At 47.0% G+C, this 20,026-nt stretch overlaps 1 long non-coding RNA gene across 1 annotated transcript; it reads right to left on the bottom strand.

Annotated features, from left to right (window-relative positions):
* Positions 1-825: 825 nt before the first annotated feature.
* Positions 826-19,701, bottom strand: LOC311437736. Its single transcript, XR_014693666.1, has 2 exons — positions 14,340-19,701; positions 826-1,763 (listed from the first exon to the last, which is right to left on the bottom strand). It is a non-coding gene; the product is annotated as an uncharacterized lncRNA (long non-coding RNA).
* Positions 19,702-20,026: the final 325 nt, after the last annotated feature.

Raw genomic sequence — 20,026 nt, 5'->3', positions numbered from 1 at the left:
GGAGACACCTCTAGGTCTTCTGTGCTTTCTACCATGCTGGTCTCCAGGGGACTGTGTCGTGACACCCTTTGTGCAGCTCTCCAAGACACTGGACTGCACCCCTGGGCAGGAAGAAGTCACGGTAAAGTTTAAAAGTGCAGGGCAGGGAGTTGGCTGGAAAATGAGTTCTGCTCCCAGACCATTGTCCTCCTCTCCACCTGGGTCACTCAGGGCTTGTGACTTAACACATATGTATGAGAGGGGAGACCTGAGAGCTGAGGCAGGTAGAGTGGTCCACATCTGGAGATAACATACCCCTAGATGCTACGTGACCTGCGTAGCACAGGTGATCCCACACTGACTTTCTCTCTTCCATACGCTATAGAATACAAATTTAGTGATGGACTTGCCTCTCACACATGTAGCCGGATAGTGCAGAACCACCACAGAAGGGCTAAATCCTTCTAAATTTCCTCTATGAGCATCATGTCTTTCCTCCTGCTGACTGAAATGGGGACAGTGCTCAGACTGTCTCTATCCCTGCAGCCAGCCTGCTCTGCACGAGGCCCGCATCATTCCCAGGACAGTCCCAAGTTGCAAAACAGCACCTTGTTCACAGCCATGTTTTGCAAATACACAGATAAATGAGGAAAACACGCAGTTTGAGGAGAGGCTGTTGGTGATGGCATCTTTTAACTGTGTTTTATGACTTATTTGTTGAGCTATTGCTGGCTTTACAACGGTTTTGTTGATTACATTTTTAACTAACTGTCTAGGTCACAGAGGCACCATTCTTGTTTTCATAAATTAAATTAAACCAACTTGTATTTAACATCCAAACAGATCTGTTGAGAGTTAGGTTTATAGCTGGAGAGGCCCACACCAGCCAGAACAGGACCTGACCATTCCTGGCATCATGCAGGAGCTCTGACGATCCCTGTACCTGCACACGTGGCTCCCAGAATGGTTTGTGAGTAGGGTTGCTAAGGTCGAAACTATTGGTACGGAAAATGAATCATCATGCTTTTGAAATTAATTTTCTATTGACACCGTTTAATATTTGCCTTACATTTTCGGCTTGGCAAAAAACACCAAAGCATTGCCAAAGCATTTTTGTTTGTGCTCATTTGTTCTCTGGAAAACTGTCAGTGAAGAAACACAAGAGAATCTGAACAAAATGTATTTGGAGGGGAAAAAAAAAAAAGGAATAAAAGCGTGATAACTACAAAAGAAATAGGTATGCTCTAAAACACCTCCTTCAATTCAGATGCCAGGTCCTGGTGCTAGTTCTCCATCAATAGCTTCTCCTACTCCCACATCTCCTCATATCACAGCAGCTCTTTTCTTCCTGCAGACCTGCTCCCTAGTGATAAAATCCCTCAGTGATTTTCACTGTATGTAATGTAATGGTATTTAATTTTTGTCACAAGTTGCTTTAGAGGAGGTTTTAAAACTCTCCAAAACGTTATATGCAATTACACTGCAGGACAGTTTCTGGAGATGTTCACTTACATCCCAGAAAGAGGTAGATATTCCCTTGTACTTTTAATTACAAAAAGATCCTTTTACACTGAGACAGTTAACATGGGTAAGGAGTCCTTACATCAGATATACATTTTTTCATATGCAATTGTTCCACAGCCTGGCATCTTCAGCTGATGCGGATTCATTTGGAGCAGGATTTGCTTCACCTCATGGCAGACATCCAAACGTGAAGCTTCTAGTTCAAGTGCAGGGTTTCTCTAGGGTTCATGCAGAAAGGCAGATGCTTCAAGCGTTCCTCTCTGGAGGATAAAATAAGGGAGAGCAAATTGCTTTCTGGAGGGTGACTCTTGGAAAGGCCAGTACCATTAACTGACACTGCGATGGACTGGGTTGTGTGGGATGTGTCCTTGCGCCTGAATTTTCATCCACACTCATCCCCGACATGTCCTTCAGAAATCTCCCTTTCAACCCCAGTCAGCCCCCCTCTCCTGACATACAAGATGGAGTTAATAATGCCAACGCGCCTCAGGAGGATGTTGTGAGGATTCATTCATATCTTTCAGATTCCTTGGGAAAAGCAGCTGCGGAAGTGCAAATTATCGTTTACCATTCCCATCTTATTGTTTAAATAGCAGCTCAGTGTAAACAGTATCTGGGAAAGCAAAACAGCCGCGCTTGAGTGCGCGGGGGCAGAATCGCTCCCTCCTCCGGCACCCGCGGCGGAGGAGCGCTTTCCTTGAGTTTGGGCCCAAAGCACCCGCATTGTGCTTCCATCATCGCTTCCTGTTTGTTACCTCATGACATCATGTCCTGCTTCCTGACCGATTACAACCGTGCCAACTGTTTTTCCCAAGCCCCAACCAGCTTCCCACCCCCCCCGAGCCCCTCCGGTTTCTTCCCAAGCAGAAACACCACAATAAACACCGGCCTTGGCAGAGCCCCGCCATCCCCGTTAACCTCCCTGCCGCCGCAGGCCTGGCTCCTGCTCATAGCAGCATGGCCGGGGAAGCCAGGCTGTGATGGGGACGGCCACGACATGGCTGGCGATAGCCACGATATGGCTGGCAATGGCCACAACATGGCTGGCAGTGGCCACAACGCCTCCATTGCGGCTGCCCCGCGTGCAGCTACCACAGCACTCACACGCTCGCCCCTCTGGAGCCTGTGCTCGAGGGCGATGGGGCTGGGGGGCGGCTGCATGGCGGCCATCACCCTCCGGGACCCCCGTTTGCAGCCCTGAGCCCCCCGGTGCCGGTGGCTGGGCCGCGGTGCCGGGCAGGGCAGGGGGCGGCAGGGGGCGCCCCGGCAGCGCGGCGGGACGGGACCGGGGACGGAGGGAGCGGGGACCGGGAGGGACAGAGGGCCCGAGGGCTCTCCTGCAGCCACAGCTCGCTGCAGCAGCAACCCACCACGGCTCGATCAGACAATCCTCTATGCAGCACAGTGCCTGCACCAGCCCGTACACGTTACCAGCTTACAGTGCCATCTCACCACCTTTAAAATACGAACACTGAATAGCTATTGCAGATATATACTCCAGAGGCACGTGCCCAGGTCAGCCAGTACAAATGCAATTTCATCCGCTACTACGAAATGGCCAGCCAGGTAGGTCAGGAGCCAGCCCCACTACATGTGGGGCAGATCTTGCCACCTTCCTTAGGTCAAACAACCCTAATGCAGGGAAAGGATGAAGAAGAGACCTATTCAGGTGGCTCCATAGCAAGCAACATGCCGCAGAAGAGCATGAGAAAGTCTGAATCCTGTGTTTGCAGAGGGCTCCGAAGCACCTGGCAGGAAAGTGCTATCTAAAGGTCCCTGAGTAGGACAGGTTTTGTGTCCAGCCCCATGACTCACTTCACAGGCCAGCTGGACGTTCCACCAGTGTCGCTGCATATTCAGTTCTTGTGGTTTGCAATGATTTCTTTATAAGGGCCTTTCACCTAAGTGCCTCATAAGTATACAGTCATGTGGTATTTGCTGCCAATAATTGTTAGCTTTAAGGCGCAGTTTACAAAAAATGCATTAAAGAAGGCAGGCTACATACTGCTAAGCCGAGGTGGTGGTTTGAAAGGCCAAGGTGAAGGGTGAGCTACCTACTGAACAGGGGATGTGTCAGTAGAGGATTTAGCCTGGGAAGATTAGAGAGATGCTGTTGGGGAAGAAATGCTATAGGATGGCAAAGCAAGTGGGAGACCAAGGGATATTGCTTCTGCTCCTGCGACTTCACTTCTGCATGGTACAAAAGTATCTGACTGCTGCTTGGTTATCCATCCGCAGAAAGCCAGTGAGCCTGTCGCTGCCAAAGGTCAGCCTGCACGTGGGATTGCTCAGAACAGCTCAGTGGTCAAGGTGCTGCTGCAAGCTTGAGGAGATGAAGCTTAGCAGAGTGCCAGTGCACTGAATCTGGCTGGCACTTTATTTCCTCACATCTCACCTACAGTAGGAAAAAAGAAAACAAAAAACACAACAACAAAAACCTACTCTGTGCCTTCACCTTTTGCCTGTCTTGTCTAAATGGACTGTAAACTATTTGAGGAAGGAACTGTCCTTTGCTGTGGCTTTCACAATCCTCAGGTGCTTCTGAGCCACAACACACCGCACAGGAAAGACCCTGGACATCCTGAACTCCAGAATGAAGACAGAGTGGCTGTAACTGTTCTACCACAATAATAACAATAATGGAAAAAAAAAAAAAAAAAAAAAAAAGGAATAAAAAAGCTGATTTCCCAAGCTGACACTAAATGAACATGGTACATGCATGTTTTTAATTAGCTGTTTTCTTACTAAAACATCTGGAAATAAGTCTGTGTTGCTATCAGTGATCCCAGAGCAATACAAAGCTTTATGGCTACCCCATTTGTGCATTGTTGTTGGAAATCTGAGCGGGCAATGGTAGCAGGGTATGTTCTGATTATTAACTTTATTGTGGACTGTCCCACCGCATGCTACTGTGGGGCATGTTGCTGAGAACAGGCTGGAAAGGAACAGATCATACCATGCAAATCCAAACTGGCAGCATGTGGGAGTGGGTGAGAGCTCCAGTGCTGAAGGAGCTTTTCATCATGCACCAGTTACCACATGCAGATTTTATCTCTGGATAGCCAAGTAGCTTCATCTGTGCTGGAGGGCAAGGGGAGCAGTGGGAAAGAACAGAAAGTATTTGCAGCAGATCCATAAGCCTCACACATGCACATAGAGTCTTGCAGCCCCTCAAGCACCAGAAAAACAGCATCTCTGGCCTACCCTGTAGAGCTGGTAGAAGCCTACAGAGTGGTCACAGCCTGTGGCTACAGCACTGAGGCTGTGGAGGCTTAGGGTAGGTGGCAGAGATGATTGCCTCTTATGAGAGGCACCTTAATTGAGCAGAGCTGTGGGGTCTCTTGGAACTGAAAATGTAGTCCTCTGCCATGGTGCAATCCCATTAATGGGGAATGGAGCAAATGGGGAATGGACAAAGTCAAATGCCCTGTGCTGCATGGCCACAGGCACGCACTGTTAGTATGAGCAAGTTTTGTGGCCACAAGGATAGCTTACTAATAGTTTGAGTATATAGGTGCATCATTGCAAGGCCATGGGTTGAAGATAGCTGCCCAAAGTGCCTTTAAAAAAAAAAAAAAAAAAAAAAAAAAAAGAGCTTTGCTTAGCTGTGGGACTGCAACAGCAAGGTCACAAGTGACTCAGTAAATAATAAGTCTGTACCGCAATGGGGAATGCACTGAGGCATTACAAAGTGCTGCCTGCAAGGACAGGTGCCAGGTCATTCTCCAGAAAGGCAAAGGCATTCAAGGCACCACTGTGCAACCACACAGGACACCACAGGATAAGGTACTCCCCACCCAAGATCTGCAGAGGTCAGCCATTTCCCAGAAGAATGGGGGATGTCATCCTTTATATTTTGCTAACCAAGATACAAAGCCAGCTTCATACTAGTGTACTTGCACTGACTCCAGCAGAGTTACATGGGTGTGAATCAGGATCACAGGAACTTGGGTGAAGCGTCTATTCCCTCTCTTCTCCCTGCTCCTTCTGTTCAGGCTCTACAGCTGCCCTCTGTGCAGAATTTACCTTCTCTCTCCTCCATTAAGTTTTGTTGCCACTACAGGTTACAGCAGGTGTTTCTACAGTGCTTTGAGACCCTCTCTCAGTGGAGGCTACCTTACCATAGAAGGCAAACACTTCTCCCTGCTCTGCCCTGCACCTTTCTGTCACTGTCACGTTGCAGGATGCACCCATGTTTCTGTAACTGACACAAGCTGAAGGCAGCGCTGAAAAGCCTCCTTTTGGCTGTTCCAAAAACAGGCTGCCAGAGCTGATCCCTTTTCCTTAAGGAGCCTCACCACAGTGCTATACATCCTGTGGGCATTTTATTTGACTTTTTATCAACAAATACCTCATTAGCTCCATGCTTCCTCTCCACATTCCAGGCCAGCAGCTGATGGTGAAGTCTGAGAAGAACTACGAGGGATGAACCTGCTCTTCGGACCACTGAGGAGCTCACTTTCCATCTCTTCAGACGTACCCCCTCGCACTTACTTGTGGAGAAATTCCTGCTAGCTCAGATTGATATTCCTGCCAGACTCTGAATGTCATCATATGGAGATCTGCTCCCACACAGAAGGGTGCAGAAAGGATGATGTGCTAATGAGCTACCTTCTTATCCCTGCTGTCAGATCAGTGACTCTCCCTCCTCCTTTCCCCTTCCCCTGAACTACAAATGCGATTGCTTTCCAGCAGCACTGCAAAGAGCCCAGTCCATCTGCAGCCCTGGAACCCCTCCAGAGGGCAAAGTCTTGGCTTTGAGCTTCAAATTATCTTGTCTTTTCTCTAGAGAAGAAGGAAGGAAATACCAACCAGGGCACTGATGCAGCCAGACCGAGCTATTGAAACGAGGCCAGCATCCCTCTTGCCATCGGACTACCCGGGCTGTCCTCCTGCCAGCGCTCAGCAGGCCAACGTGTGCCTGTTGCCACCGTGTCACTAGTGCTGCTACTCTGCTTGGCAGCACGGCTGGTGTCTGAGCCTGCGCCCCCATGCCTCTCTCGATACATCACCCACCATGGTACCTCACACCCAGTGAGCAATATGAAATCTAATCCCGGATGGATATCTCAACACTTAATTTATCTCCCTTGTTCCATAAAGAACTTTACAATTTCTTCAGTCTCCCCATGATTAGACACCTGTGGTATGTCTACTGGGCCAGATCTAGACAAAATACACTGTTATCTTCAAAATAAGAAGAGTGATATCTCTTGAAAGGTTCATTTGAACCTTTACTTTAGTGCATGGAGCATGAGAAAAGGGTGGTTTAGTGGAACCTGACACGTAACTCTCATGTTTCTTCCTTCTCCCAACAGTGCCATTATAAGGAGAGGTCCAAGCAGCAGCACGAATGCACCTAAGCAGCTGGTGGCCTCCCAGTCCCTCCTACCATGGCAGGGGAAGGCAGGTGCTGGATGAAGCTCCAGCCCCTCATGCACATGGCCTGGGTGCAGACGAGCAGGGTGCTCTGATATCACTCACACCAGCTCCCACTTAGCTTTGGGCAAGCCACTTTCCCTCCTCTGCTCTTCCCAGGTGTAAAGTGGGCTAATACTTACTCACCCACCTCTGAGAGGGATAGTTAGTCCTTACTCACCTGCCTCAATGAGTTAGGCTCAATTAGCCAGTGTAAAAAGAGTTCTGCACATTACCAGAGGATACTGATGCAATGCCCGAGCCTGCTCAGGCAGGAAGCGTGCACAGGTTAGAGGCAACGGATACAGCAAGGTCAAGGCTATGGTTCCATGGTATTTGTGGTCTGTTGAAGGCATAAAATCATCTCAAGATCATTTCAAGTGTCCTGGTTATCAGCATACCTCTTTCACATCATCTCTCCACACACAGATTAGAGCTTGCTGAGAGGGCAGTAGTTCTGCTTAACGCCCTCAGAAGTGAATGAGAATGAGCAGAGTGGAAAAGAACTGATAATAAATAAACTGCTTGGGAGGAGGAACAATCTGCCTGCCCAGAGCTGTTAAGAGGATCCATAGATGCAACATTTGACAATTAACAGCATCTAAGTGTTTCTGTCATACAGAGGTAACATACCAGGAGAGAGATTTATCCATAAAAATTCACAAACAACTAATAACGCTCTCAAATGGTGTTGTTCCCCAGTTCCCTCACTTAAGAAATCTATGCCAGACTTTTTTATTTTTTCTTTTTCAATTTAAAGGGTCATACTCAGAGCTGAATGCTGTTTTCTGTCTTTCCATTGTTTCTCGGTTTCCCCATTTACGGCTGTTTCTTGACTAACCTGGTCACACAGTATGAAGTGATTTGGTTTTAAGTCCAGTGCACCAGGTGTCCAGCAGACACCACGGAAAAGCTGGGGGATTCAGCTTGTAACCATTTTCATCCAATTTCTTCTGGGAAAAGGCACATGTAGCCCCCAGCTGGCCTTCCCCCATGGATTTCTCCTGCTTTAGGGCTCTTTACATGTTCTTTACTGGTAGTGCTTAGCAACCTGATGCAACCTTTGCTACTTATCTCACCAATACCATGACATGCCACAGTGACCTCTCTGCTCAGGGACTGGGTCCTCTCGCCTCACCGTGCATTCCAGCATGAGCAATATGCAAAGCATGCTAGCTATTACACACCCACACCGTGACACCTTTCTTCCATAATCGCCAGCACAGCACCTTTTAACTCATTTTAATTGTTCTCATAATCACCCTCTGCCACATGCATTCTAAAGAACAGCCAAAAATAGCTCAAAGAAAACAGGCAAATTCTGATACAGGAAAGTGGTTGAAGCTTGATGGGGATTATTTCTCAGGCTGGAGGTTTCACAGAGGTTGCTATAGAGCCTGTTTTTGACTCTCCTTTGGTGCAGAATTCATCATCATGCAAGAATTAGAAGAGCTCACACCTGCTGATGTTTGAAAGAAGATGCATGGCAGAATTAAATTTACATTCAGCATACAGCAAGTCACCCTGACTTGAAGGGAGGAAGAGAAACTGTTCTTGGCTTAGATTTTCTCTTATTTATACTGCTTGACTGCAAGAAACGCAGCCCTTAGGCTTTGCATTAGGTGAAAAGAGCCCTCCTCAGCTACATCCATCCCCATTGCAGGCCAATCCATCACACTGCAGTGAAATCTCAATCCTTGCACTTAACCTGCCTATGCAGTTATCCATCCACAATTTACTCATTCACAAGCAAAAGCTGTCTGCTCACCCATGGAAATCCAGCAGCTAAGAAATCCAAGGGCTCTGCTGTGCTGCTTTGCATAATATGGCAATGCAAACTTGGAAAGCCTGTTTAATGAGAGCTAAAGGGAAAGAAGAATACTGGGAAGTGGATGTGCACTCAAGCTGCTGTGCCAGCAGATATTAGCTTAACCTGTTGCATAGCAGTTTGTGTACCCTGCTCATTTAAGCTAAAATGTGTACTACACAGTTCTGCCAGCAGGTCTGGAGGGGCAGTGAAAGAAGCAGACCATGTGTGGGAAGCTTCCCCACCAGCTGGATCTAGCAGAGAATCCCACAGCATCAGTACGAGGAGATCTCATAGCATAGGCTCCGATTTCAGCACAGGAGGTAATGAAGTGGGGGACAGGCGAGGAACAGGTGGCCAATAATTCAACTAGAGATGAGTTATTAAACAGTTCCTGGACAACAGCCTGATTCCCTCAGCCTTCTCCAGGATTGAAGAGAAAAGACACGGGCAGATTTCTAGGGATCCTTCATACCTTTGACTCTGAAGGCATCTGTTATGCACAAACTCACACTCAAATTAAAGGAATTACTAACTGCTTAATCTTAAGCACATGATTAAATGCAGCATCAAGGTATTTAAACACATTTTTAACTCAACAGTCTTCACACAGGATCCTCTGCTAATTTTGATCCAGTCCTGCTTTGCAAAGATCCTTATTTCTTGTGCAAACAGAACGTGGTCTGATCATAACATTACACACAGAGATGTCAGCTGACAACTGGGCAGCACCGTGACTGACTGTACTTTGCTGTTTGAAGCAGTGGAATTTAGAATAAAGCTACAGATGTTGGCATTAGCCTCCAGTACCAGACTTTAGGAATAAGCTTCGACCAACCAACAACACAGAGAGCAGGATACAACTGGCTTCTTCCCCCTCATCCACCTCTGCTTTAAGCCCCTCTTCCCCAGACAGTGCCCATGGGCTCCAGCTCACATTGCAAGCTTGCTGGGGTCTTAGCAGGTTGCAGCCAAGCACTATAGGAGTGGATTCTGTGAGATTAGAGGGTGAGTTAAAAGGAAGAAAAACAAAAATATTATCCTGAAGAGTTATTAGCCTCTTAAAGGGTGATAAGGCAACAGCCCTCTTGTTTTAGCTGGCACAGATCTTCTGAAGTGGCAGTTCTACTGGAGACAAGACTAAAATATATGGGAAAGCTCCCAGTATAGTGCAGCACGACATGTGTGTATCCCACAAAAGAAGGGGCTCTGCACCTCCCAGCCCTGCAGAGAGCAGGTGCACGTTCATCAGAAGCTGGAACACACACAGTTTTACAGCAATTTTGTTATAATGGGCTGGGGACTATGGGGTTAGAGCTTATTTATTTTCTTACAGGTGAGGTGGAGTCAAAGGATTGGTTTCTACCTGATACACACACACAAGAGGACAGAGAGTCTTTCCTCGATACTGCAGCCTGTACCAGGGTGGATTTCACACATCTTCGAAGGCCTAAAGTACACATGTTAGCAGTGAGTTGTGAAATCTTATACCGATGCCACCATCGTGGGAACGTTTCAGGGCTTTTCCATGAAATAAGAGGAAGAAAATACCTATCAAAAAAAGCTGACTGTCAGCTGTTGTCCTGGCACCAGTCTAGTTATTCCCACCTCACAAAAATCTGGCTGTGCTCTCCCTAGCCTGATGTAACCTCGGGCTATGTGTAGCACCAGCATTAGTAAACAGCTGGTGACGAGGCCTCTGCGTGAGTGCAGCATTCCAGTTTAATCATTACATCATGTACCAATCACTTGGGTTATGACTTCGATATTCCACTGACACACCAGTCACCAGCCTCTAGCATTTGTGCGACCAGGGCATACGCAGCTCTAGGGGAAGACTCCCCGCAGCCCGTACTGTACAGCTCACTGCCAGAGCTCATGCTGGCCAGTAGCAGGGAGGGTGCCCTGGTAAAACCTCGATACAGATTGCCCCCAAACTATGCCACACTTCATTTGGCACTGTCACAGCCAGCTGGGTGTCTCTGGCAGATGAGTGCTACGGGTGAGGTACAAGGATGCAGGTGGAGTGCAGATCAGATTAATTTGATTATTTGTAAAAAAGTAAGTAAGCCACCTCAACCTCACTTCTCCACCTCTCCCCAAGAAGTCTCATCATTTTTCAGGGCCACAACGGCCCCAGATAACTATAGCTTTACACTATCCTTTACTCCAGCCAAAGCAACTGCGCTTCCATTCTGAGCTGGTGGCTTTTTCACTGCCACCATGCACAAATATAAACAACTAGACAGCATATTTGGCATTGGAAAGTTTTCACAGCACCTCAAGCTATCAAAGAGCTGCTGAGAGGTGATACTGGGGGAGGCGGGGGGAGCTGGAGTCACAAGGAAAACTTTGGCCTTGGTATAGATACATGGAGTTATTGGATTCAGCATGGCTAAGTTTAGCGTGTGCTCTTAGGTCAGTTCCTATTTAGCTTGTGCTCTTAGGTCAGTTCCTAAAAGCTCAGCATGTAGCAGGGGCTGAGATGTAACAAAGCTAGAAACAGGAGAAGAGTTAAAATCCACAACGGAATGATGTCACAGCGGAGCTGGGGAAGGTTGGTGCCAGGTCAGGATCGATAGCAGAACCAGAGCAGACAGGGGAAAAACAATCTCATAGGGCATACAGATAGGTCAGAGTCAGCCAAGAGAGAAACATCAGGACATGGTCAGCGAGTGCACGAACAAGTTCAGGTGCCGCTGCAGCTACACACACAGAGGAGCTACCCAAGCAGACACAAGAACAGGGCAACAGGAATCATCTTGTTCTGCCAACACCGGGTGCTAGTTTAGGACACGCAAATTATAACACAGGCTCTCGATGACAGCTCTCGATGGAGCAGGGCTTTCTCTGCTGATGCCAACAGGTCATGGACAGCTGAGGAACTCTAAAGCGTAGCTCAAATGCCTTCGCAAGTGATCTTAACCAGACAAGAGCTCAGGCGCTGCCAGCCTGCATCGTTTTGCAGTCCATCTGACAGCTACTGTGTGGCCCTGCACCCGTCCCTCGAGTCACTGTGTCCCCTGCACAGAAGTGGATGCAATGCCACGTGAGTCACTTTCCTGTTGCCTCCCAGTTAAGACCAAGGACCACAGCACTGTGCTGTTACCACTGCCCACACGCGGTGAGGAAGCACACCTGGAACATCTCTGCACCTTGCAAAATCTCCTCTTACTGTGCATTTGATCTAAAGGCTGGCGGCAGCCTTTTCACCTCATGTTTGCGCTGGAAGCAGGGAAGCTGCAGGCAATTCATGGACTGGCTGCACAGTGCCCCAAGAGCCCAGCTTGTTCAGGCACTCAACCACAGCAGAGCAACACAGCCAGAATTTCGTGCAAAATGCACCTGCGCCTCATCACATCCAGGGAAGAGAAGCAAAGGATGCAGCCTCTGGGCAGTGACTTCTTGCTTCTGCCTGGTGCCTCCAGGTGCGGTCTTGATGACACAAAGCTAGGGCAGAAATGCTGATGAGCACGGTAAGCCCAGCTGCTGCATCCACGCAGTCGGAGGCTGCCCTTCCCACAGACAGCAGCATGAGTCACGGGCAGCAAGGTGCAGCAGCCCAGCGGCTCCCGGTCTTTGTACGTGCCTGGAGTCATGTTCCCCAAATCACACCCCCTCGCACAGTGCAGCCACAAGGAATTCACCCCACTTTACGCTACTGCTCTGACTCACCCCGGGGATCTTCAGGGCCAGTACAGCAGCAGCCTGGACCAGGCAGCCAGTGCCTAAAGCCTGGGCACTATGGTTCTTCCTTCCTATCTGCTTCTTGTTACCAGCACAGCCTGAGACTTGACATAACACACCCCACCCAGCCTTGTCTCCATCGTCATGCAGGACAGCACAACTGTTCTGCCACATGGCTCAGATTTTGCATATGGGATAGAAAGGAAACTTGAAAAAAATAAATAATAAAAAGCAGTAAAACACACGTATGTCTGTTTTTGTTTTACAAGCCAAACAACCAGAGTCACTGCCAGTCTGGTGACAGACCACCAAAATCATTACTTCTCTTAAAAAGAGGCTGTTCCATTTCACCAGAAAAATTCAGTTCCACATGATGGAAGTGATAACACCAAGCTTTCAAATGCTGCTACAAAAACTCAAAGGCTGCAAAGCGTGGAAGGCACCAGGACCACCCATGGAGGGGTCACAGCCACCGCACACAGCAGCTCTGGCCAGGCAGGTGCTTTTCTCTTCTGATCTTGCGCATGGTCAAGCATAGGAACACAGTGCCCATTACCAGCAAGACACAAAGTCCAACAGCCACTGAGTCCTGTTGAGTACTCTCAGCTGCCCAGCCCTGCAAGTTCTCGCTGTCCCCACACACAAGAAGGTGGCAGGCATAAGGCTCCACAGAGCAGCTTGACCAGCACCCAGGCGGGAGCATCTGTGACTGTGGAGAGATGCTCAAGACGAGACCTCTGGCCCATAGCATGGAAAGGACGTGCTGACAGGCTGCTGGGCAACACGTTACTCATGCCTTTGTGTTCCCGGCTGAATGAGTGTTTCCGCAGAACCTGTGCACATGCAAGTCCTCCCTGCCTGCTGTCCTGGCACTCGGCTTTGTCTTCTGGGGCCTCACACAGAGACAGCCTGATCTGACACACAGATGCTCTCTCTGAATTAAAGAGCTGGCAGAACTTGCTTATCATATTTGCCAGGGCACCACAAGGCAGACAGGCATCGCTTAGCAGGTGTGCAAGTCATTTCTTGGCTTATTAAGTGTTTTTTTCCATAACATTTTGTTCTAAATAAATATCATTGTGCTATAAGGTGGTGATCATTAGTGTGTTCTGCTCCTCATCTTGAGTAATTAGTAAAGGACAGATATTCAGGTCTGCTGAACTAATCATGGCAAGGCTTAGCAAGGGAAATGGCATACCTAGGTTATCAAACTACAGGGAGAAGAAAGCAGGCTTTTATTTTGAGACGGCCGAGAACTAACTAACCAGCTTAAGTGGACATGATTTCAAAAATCACAAAATGAGTAGAGTTACTCTTAAGCCAGAATCTCTCCTATTAGTACCAGAAAACCAAACACATTGGCTCACATACAACACATCTACAGCTATTTTTAAGTATCAAAGCAGTTCTCAATACCAGAGGTACTACAGTACCTCAGTACCAATACTACAGTACCTTAGTACCAGAGGTACTGCAATATAAATACACAGATTTTCAGCTGCTTGCTAGAGGAACTCTCTCCAGGAATCAAAGTTCTCCTCAGGCAGAGACATAGTCTTAACAAACATTTTTTTTTTTTTTTCTTTCCCAGCATAGCCATGTTTAAAGCAAAGTCTGCCAATATTTGTCACTAGCAAAAGGATCTGCTTGGTATGATCTACCTCTCAGGGTGATTTCTTAGATGACAGCAACCAGACTTTTTAGCAATTTCAGGAAAAAATAAATCACATTTTCTTATATAACAGCATGAAACATTTTGTTTTCCTCTGCATTAGGCATCACGTTTGGTAGCTCCTTCACTCACAGCAACACTTAAACATTCAAAACAGTGAAATGCAATGTGAGATATACTTATACATAATGAAAACTGTAATAGAGGAAGAACCCAATGAAGAAGGAGCTTCCTATCAACATAGCTGCTCACCTTTTTTTCTCCACACAGATCCCACACGGCGAGTGGCCGATTAATTGCTTTGAGTGGAAGGCCAGCATACACATCTTCCTGCCCTAGAGCAACCAAGAACCTAAACATAACCACCACTAGCCTCCTTTTTGCCTTGTTAAGGATTTGGATGAGTTGAGCAGTAGCTGGAGCCCCTTTCTTTCTCAGATGAAGACTATTAGTAACAGCTGCAGGTGCAACGCCCTGCCCTTGGCCACAGCAAGGAGCAGCAGTGCTGCTGGGGAGCTGGCCACTCGCCCTGCAGTAGTGCACACTGGGCTCTCCGAGCTGGCTGGCAGAGGGAGGAGGTGGTTCCTGTTTGTGCTGCGTGGTCCTATTCCAAACTTCACCCCTATGAAGCTTCTTGCGCTGTCATTACTTTTGGGAACCTGCTGTTCCCCATCTTCAGAAAGCAATCCAGCTGGTTCTGGTCCTTTCTTAAAGTTTGGTTGCAGACCTTGTTGTAGCTCACTTCTTTGCTGACAAGTAGGATGTGAATTTCAGCCCGCTCCCCACCCCTCCCTTCTAAACTCCAGACAATACTCTAACACCATCTGGTTTGGGGTTTCTCAAGCAGGTGAGGTGGTGCTTCAGGGTCTGCATATGTTCTGCAACTCTTGCTTTGCTGTTAGTACATCAGTCGGATGCTTCCTGACGCTAAGTTTGGGCCTGCTGGAGGATTTGTGGTCATCCTCTTGCTAGCAGTGTCTAGGCTTTAGCAGAAAGGAATCTATAACATCTAGGCCTCAAATAAACAATGCAAACAGTGTTTGTTATGGACACCCTGTGATGATGTGGGCAAGAACAGCTGCAAGCAAGTCAGGTCAAAACTTCATCACTGTAAACTAATGAAGCTTTTCTGACACCACAAATCTCCAAAAATTCTGGAGCTTGGTTCCAACTGACTGAAGCTGTACTCGGGCTATTTCCTGTCATGACGGAAACTTTCTGTTCTTCAAATGCATTGTCTTTCATTTTCTATGTTGCGTTTCATTTTTCATGTCTCAAATATGGGCACTACTTTCTGTTTTCCAGTCATGTGGTGCCTGCCCCATTTTGATATATTTACATTCCTTACTTATGAACTCTTGCTGCGTCTGTTCTTTCACCTCCCTTGACACGAGCACAGGAGCTCTTAGATCTGCGCTTTTGTTTCAGATATGGATTATTATTTATTTATTTTTAACAGTCATAACAATCACCATCCTGTTTGTTATTGGTTTGCATCTAAGCCATCTTGATGCTTATATCACTGCTTGGAGTCTCAGTTCTTTCTTGATCCATTTTTTTATTTGACTAGAAGGCTTCTTACTGAGTTTTTAATCTAAAAAATTCTCTAAGCTCCTGCAACAATCCTCCACACTGTCTCCTCAGTCTCTGCGTACTATGTCTGCCTTTAACCAAGATAAAATCCAGTCTGAAACTGAAGTTCTGATTCCTTATGGAGAAATTCTTTATGGACCAGCGCTGGGGAACCTCAGCAATCAGTCAGCAATAAGGAATGTGACAGAGGCAGGATGACCAGAGCCACCGAGGCCAGCCCCTGCCAGCAGGGTCAAAACTGCCCACAAGCTCAAAGTGGAGCTGGGTTCTAACCAACTGAAGCTATACTCAGGCTATTTCATGCGATGCTCCTGAACTGGAAACTTTATGTTCTTCAAATGCATTGGATGGAAAGGTACAGGAGGTAATAGGTACAATTGATAGACATCGCATGAGCTCTGTTGCAGTTAAACCCAGATAAAGTGGTTCCTTTGCTGTTGCTGGTTCAAAAGTGGAAGTAAGGGTGCAATATAAAAAATTTGCTGCTCCAAAGGTTAGGATGTTCTTGTCAACATCTAGACTGTGCTACTCATGTCCATCTAATGCTCATGTACTTCTGTGCCAATTCAATTTGAACAACAGCTCCCTTCTTTCTCTTCCTCCCTCAGTCACCAGGATAAACCCCATGATGTAAAATAGTCCCATTCCCATTTACACACACTCAAAGTGAGAATGAAAGGGCAAGTTGGCAAAAACCATACTGCAGAAGATCACTTCTGTATATAAGACCAAAAAGCCAAAACGATGATACGGGGTTTTCATCAGAGGACTTCTCAGTAAACTACCAGGCCACTGGGAACTGACAGCACAGGAAAATGCTCTTTGGATCAATGGATTACTTTTTTCTTTTTTCCCCACATGTAACTAGTTCAAATACTAATCAAGTCTGTCATGACTTAAAACCCATTCCTACCAGTAATCTTTAGGATATGAATTGGGCACACTGCAAAAACAACCATTACAACTGATAATGGTCAGAACTGAATCAGCCACAGTGGTGAAGTGGACCAGCAGCAGCAGCTGAAGTTCTGTCCATCAGAAGAATCCTCCAGACTGCTAAACTTTTCTTACTGTTGATATGCAAACCATCTAAACATGGAGATTTGTTTCACTGCCTTGTTTATCACCTGTACAGGTCCTTTGTATACAATTTCTTCATTGTCCTGTATACAGAGACTTCTATTTTTTAGCCTGGTGTCTCTTTATTACTGTATCTCTCAGAGTTTAGGGTTGTTCTCTTTAAAGTACTGGTAAGTCCTTTGCCATTTGTTCTTTTTGCTCAGGACTGCATTTACCCCCAAGAGTAAAAGCAGTTAGCAATGAAAGTGCATTCCCTTCAGATGCAGCAAACATCCAAACATGCCACTGCCTACTCTTCCATGCATCGTTCCTGATCCCCAAGCTCTTGTCTGGAAGCTCTGACAATGCCACTTCTGTATTTGCATGTGTTTGAAATAAGGACATCTGTGTATTGATACGTGATATGTTCCTATCTGAAGGCCTGTAAATGCTGTAAGAATTGGATTCAACAAAGAAATAATGGTGATGCACATCAATATGGCAATGTGCATATCAGAGGAATAGTATTGATTTACATCACTTGAAAATGTTTGTGGCATTGTTTGAACTTCACCTCCAACCACAATAGCTGTAATATTTACTGAAGCCTCACGGAAAAGAGACATACTTGTTTTTTAGAATCTCATCTGCTCATTGGAGAGAGAGGAAAGCGGTGCCAGGCTGATGGAGGAAGATGTGGTATTTGAAAACAAAGCAGCAGTCCTCCTGTCCCCAGTCAGTACTTTCTGAATAGAACAACTTTTGGGAAAACCCAGTGCGTGTCCTCAGCATATTAAATCAAATAACAGCCCGAAATGCAAGATGAAGCTAATGACGGTTTCAATCCACTGCTATGTGTCATGCCAGCCCTGTTGTTGGTTACTCCGGCTCTGTGGTGATTCATTGTTATCCTGAAAAACAGGCAGCTCTGGCACTCTGTTAGTCACCTGGCACTAACATGGAGAAGTGCTCTGGGGAAGCACAGCACACACTGCTGAAGAGAAACTAGGCCTTCGTTTTCCTGCAACCTAGGAAAAACAGTTTCAGGATGCAACAAGTAAAGCTACAGCTGGCTTTTCCTCCTTCCTAAAGGTTACCAAGCCAAAATAATAACAATTGCTTAACGGCAGGGAGAATTTTACATATATTTTTTTTTTTGATAATTAACAGACTACGACCATTATCTTCCATTCATTTTTCCCTTTGTCACTTTTAAACTGAAGTCTGTTCCTTTTTTTCCCATCTCCTTTTGTTTCTCTCCTGAACCTACATCTTCTTCCTTAACAGTTAACTCCATTGCTGCGCCACGTCCTCCCTCATACCTATTTGAGCATTCCTGTGGTTTAGTTTGGCAGGCTGTTCTCCGTGCCTTACAAATGCAAGCTCCAACACTAACAGAAACTAAATCTTCTCCTTAGCATCCACCTGCTCTCCTTAGCTCCTACATGTATGTGCTTTACTCACATAGCCACATCTCCACCATCTGCAAGATACCTCTTCTTCTCAGCCCCAGCAAAGATGAAAGCTTGAAACCAATAAAATTCTTAAAGTCTTGCTGCATATGCCACAATTTCAAAAATAGTCTTTCCTCAGGCGGTGCTCCTAATGATAGAGCAATATCCCGAAGTCTTTACACAAGAAAATCAGGGACTTGACTTCAAAAGGAGTTTCTGACCTCATACCTAATTGATCTGGGTGTAGCAGCACTGAAGGGAGCAGAAACCTGTAGCGTTCAACTGGCGTGGGTTCTGAATCAGGTCCCTAAGGGTTTTAGCTTTAGGCATTGGCTCTAGACTGCAGATGTGGGCTGGCTATGCAGCAGAGTCTTTTAGAAATACCATTAAGAATGCACTGCAATGGAAAAGAGCTATTTTTCTCCCTTAGTCAGCAAGCATGCAGTCACTTCCCAGTAGTGTATTTTTTATTTCTTTATGCAATTTTCCTTAGCTGTACTAACAGATCAGATATTTGTTGCTTCACTTGGAAGACTGGTGTATACTCTGGCTCATTTTTCAGATGGATAAAATTCAAATCCTTGGGAAAGTTGAAGAGGCAAGACTTTTTTTTTACTGTTATCACTAAGAACAGAACCTAGCAAGAGCTTCTTCACTTTATCTTTTAGGCTCTGATTTGTCTGTCACTGTTTGTGCTTTTGCCTGATAAAGGCAATGCAGCTACAGCCAAACATTTCAATACTTTTATTAACTATGTACTCGGTGCTTTGCTAAATTGCCTTGATGTAAGCAGGAAAAAAAATCAGAACTAAATATGAAAAATATACACTTGATGCAATGGGATGCAGAGGACTGACTGAATGCACTGATGAAACTGGTTTAATTTGATTGAAAAAACACAAATACGTAACTGCGTGGGTATGCGGTGTGGAGGGCTGGGAGGACTCAGAGTTGCCCCCATACCTGTGAGCCTGAATAAGATAGGGAAGGTGACCAAGCAAAGCACAAATTGAGAGAGTGGGAGAGGAAAATTAAGGAGCTTTAGGCTCTGTTAAGATTGACCTTGTGAGGGGTCATCCAAGGTAAATCAGAGCCCATCGTGCAGGGCAGGGGAGAAGGGCATGCGACATACGGCATGGGAGGCCAGACGTGGCAGCCACGCAGTCGATGGCACCCACAGTGAACGTGGCAGGCACAGGGAGCACCCACCGCAGACCGTGTGTTCCACCCTGTTATGTGGAACGGGAAGGTGGGTAATGGTTGGAGGGGATCCAACAGGAAACTAAAGAAAAGACTGCATCTAATCGTTCCATGCACTCTATTTACAAAGGACAAACACAGCAGCGAGAAATACTTCTATATTGCCTCCACCCCCAAAACGAACAACTCTGCGATTTGTGCCCACCTCCTGAGCCACCAGGACCTGCCCGAGGCCGGTTTGCAGCTGGGTGTCCGGGACACGACCCGCACAGGGCAGAGAGCCCTGGGCCCATCCCCAAAAACACACAGCACCTACCCCAAGCCCCCGCTCCAGCCTGGCTGCAGCACCAGGGGAAACGCACTCGGTTTGCCATGTTCTGCACCACCTCCTTGAATTTATGTGGATTTTATCGCGCCGATGCCCACCCGTGCACCTGACCCTCGGCTCCCTCGATGCCAGGAGCCGCTGCTTCACCCGTTTAGCGCCGGCCCCATGGCGGAGCCGTGCCCCCCTCACCGGCAGCTAACGGCCGCCGCCGCTCCCCGCCTGACGCAACCCGCGCCCCGCTTTGCCCCATGCGCGGCGAAACACCCCGCCCGCCTTGCATCACCCGCGGGGCAGCCCGGCCGGGA

This window comes from Aythya ferina, assembly GCF_964211825.1.
Source record: "Aythya ferina genome assembly, chromosome: 5".
NCBI lineage: Eukaryota > Metazoa > Chordata > Aves > Anseriformes > Anatidae > Aythya > Aythya ferina.
The sequence above is the reverse complement of the archived record's forward strand: the minus strand, read 5'-3'. Positions and strand labels throughout refer to the sequence as shown.